General features: G+C 48.7%; 1 pseudogene; it reads right to left on the bottom strand.

Moving 5' to 3' along the window:
- Nucleotides 1-2,553: 2,553 nt before the first annotated feature.
- Nucleotides 2,554-2,930, bottom strand: LOC140640914 (large ribosomal subunit protein eL31-like; annotated as a pseudogene).
- Between the last annotated feature and the right edge of the window lie 309 nt (nucleotides 2,931-3,239).

A 3,239-nucleotide genomic window follows, 5' to 3' on the forward strand; every position in this document is an offset into this window, starting at 1 on the left:
ACTAGGATATATACCCCAGCCGTTAATTCTGTAACATTACAGAAGCCAATGGGGCATTTCAGGATCTCGTGGCAGTGTCCTCATCACCAGACCTTCTCTCAAAATTCAGGTCTGTTCCTTCATTTCCTCAGGAAAGGATTAAAAATCAAGCATGGTGGCTGGCCATGCGTTAGTGTGACAGTGTGCAATGATAAGACAGAAGAAATTTCTGAAGATATTCCTGCTCTAACTATTCCCTCTGCTCTTGGCTGGATAATAGACATTTGTGGCAGGATAATTTAGCAAGCAATTAATTGCTCTGCCTACCTCCTGCTAGAAGAGACTAGTAGAAAGGTGAAAAGCAGCTCAGCGCTCCACGCTTTCAAGAATTTCTGATTTCGGGGATCTCTGGGTGGCGCAGCGGTTTGGCACCTGCCTTTGGTCCAGGGCGCGATCCTGGAGACCCGGGATAGAGTCCCACGTCGGGGTCCCGGTGCATGGAGCCTGCTTCTCCCTCTGCCTGTGTGTCTGCTTCTCTCTCTCTCTCTCTCTGTGACTATCATAAATAAATTAAAAAAAAAAAAAGGAAATGCATCTTTAAAAAAAAGAAAAGAATTTCTGATTTCTCTCAAGGGTTGGTAACAGCTTTTTCGTTGCCTGGCCTAGCACAAGAGCTGCTAGGTTCAAACTGTCCAATCTTATCAAGGCTCCTTTGTGGGAGGGGAATTTAGTTATGTGTTTCTCAGAGGAAGGAGAAAGGGCCGGTTTGAAAGAGGGGTGTTGGGAATCCCTGGGTGGCTCAGCCGTTTAGTGCCTGCCTTTGGCCCAGGGCGTGATCCTGGAGTCTCCGGATGGAGTCCCACGTCGGGCTCCCTGCATGGAGCCTGCTTCTCCCTCTGCCTGTGTCTCTGCCTTTCTCTCTCTCTGTGTGCCTCTCATGAATAAAAATAAAATCTTTAAAAAAAAGAGAGAGAGAGAGAGGGGTGTTCCGGCGCCTGGGTGGCTCAATGGTTGAGCATCTGTCTTTGGCTCAGGTCCTGATCCCCAGATCCTGGGATCAACTCCTGCATCCGGCTCCCTGCAGGGAGCCTGCTTCTCCCTCTCCTTCTCCCTCATCTTTGCCTTTCTCTGTTTCCCACGAACAAATAAGTAAAACCTTTAAAAAAGAGAGAGAGAGAGAGAGAGAGGTGTTGTTCAAATACAGCAGTGGCTCCTGAGACTAGAGGAGCTCTAGGTCCTAAAGGTGGAAGTTCCCAAGGAGGCTGCAGACCTTGTGATGGGGGCAGCTGGTGTGTTAGAGGCGGGAGGGACTGCTAACCATCCAACACCATAGTCTGGGGAGTTGCAGCAAAAGATGTTGTGGCCTCACTGCCAGAGTGGCTGGACCTTTCAATGGACCTAATTGTCTTCTACAGTGAGCATCTCGGTGGCAACCCTGAAGGACCAAAAACCAGAAGCTATTTTCTTTTTCTTCTTTTTTTTTTTTTTTCCTCTTAGAGTGCGTATCATACTAAAGAGGGAACAAAACCTCCGGCAATAAATTGTATTAAATGTCTTCCCATCTTTGTAAATGGGGCTTAGAGCCAGATATAATTTAATTTATAAAACACTGAGCATCATCTTACTTGCATCTGGCAGATGTCTGGGACACGGCCCGGGCTCGGACTCGGGGCAGCCAGCACACGCACGGCTCGCAGCTCAGGCCCCCGCATCTCGCCTGGCGCAGTGCACAACCGCAGACTCGGGATGGGGCTGCCAAGGGCACCGGGTCCGCGGGTGGCGGGAACGACTCTTCACCCCCGGGTCTGGATGAGAGACCTTGGCCCGGAGCACCCCGGCCTTGTCCCTGGACCTCCGTGGATCCTGGTAGATCGCGCTTCCACCTGGCGGAGGAGCCCAGGAACCCCTGCAGCTCAGGCCAGCCTCGGGGCGCGGGGGTGTGGGGTGTCTCTCCCTGCCCCGCACCTGGAGCCCGGCTGACTCCCTGCGCCCCGCGCACAGCTCCGGCCACACGGCACCCCCCCCACCCCCTCGGGCACCACAGCACAGTTTCCCTTTCTGGGGCTAAAATTAAATACGAAATGGAGCCCCCACTCGGAAATTCCGAGTAGTCCGAACCCTTTAAGCGCCATCCCTGAAACGTCATGTAGCTTATTCTGCAGAATGAATGGGACTTAACTTGCGCCGCTTCTCATAAATGGCTCTGGTTAAGTATAAAAGAAACTTAAGTCATCCTCTTAAGAGCCTTGGAAGATGATCACTTTTAACCAGTGGCCTGCCATCTGGAAACCCCTGCTGGAGTAACCAGTCCTTATAAACAATATCTGCATTTTTACTTTGGAAGGCATCCTGGAAAGTTCATACTCTTGAGTTTCCGATCAGTCTTTCCATTTAAAAGCTCTCGGTTCTATCGGTATTCCTACATGCGCAAGAAACTTACTAAATACTAAAAACAAAGAACAAAGCTTAAACCAAAAAAAAAAAAAAAAGGATTTTTATTTTTATTTATTATTTATTTATTTATTTATTTATTTATTTATTTGCAGTTTTATGCCTTTATTTGACAATCAGCAATTAGTTCTCATCCACATTAACAGTCTGTAGAGTTTTCAAAGTGGTGACAGGTACGTAGGTAACGAGCGCGTAGAGCCTGTTGGGTGAATCTTCATCCTCGTCTGGTCTCTGGACAACCGCACGCGGATACGGATACGGTATGGAGCATTCCTTACGCCTTTGGCCCCGACGGCTTGGTGGAGCCCGGTGTCAACGCGCACATCTGGAGTTCCCATCTCCTTCGTGCCAAATTTCCAGATCTCTGAGAGTGCCCGAGGGGCACGCTTCTTGAAACCCACTCCATGGATACGTTTGTGAACGTTGATGGGGTATTCTCTGGTCACTACCTCGTTCCTGGCAGAACGGCCCTTCTCGCCACCCTTCTTTGCGGGAGCCATTCCTCCGGGCCCTAGTTGGAAAGGACCAAAAAAGGAATTGATGATGGGACTGTAAAGTCTGGGAGTAGTAAGGTGGCCTCTGGCGATGAGACTGAAATGTCAGAAGAATTGAGATCCCTTCTATTTCCTGGCTGTCTGTTATGCTGTTCTTTGTTCTTTTTTTTTTTTTTTTTAAGATTTTATTTATTTATTTATTCATGAGAGACACAGAGATAGAGAGAGAGAGAGAGAGAGAAAGAAAGAAAGAAAGAAAGAAAGAAAGAAAGAAAGAGACAGAGACACAGGCAGAGGGAGAAAAGCAGGCTCCAT

Source organism: Canis lupus, chromosome 10 (assembly GCF_048164855.1).
Source record: "Canis lupus baileyi chromosome 10, mCanLup2.hap1, whole genome shotgun sequence".
Taxonomy (NCBI): domain Eukaryota; kingdom Metazoa; phylum Chordata; class Mammalia; order Carnivora; family Canidae; genus Canis; species Canis lupus.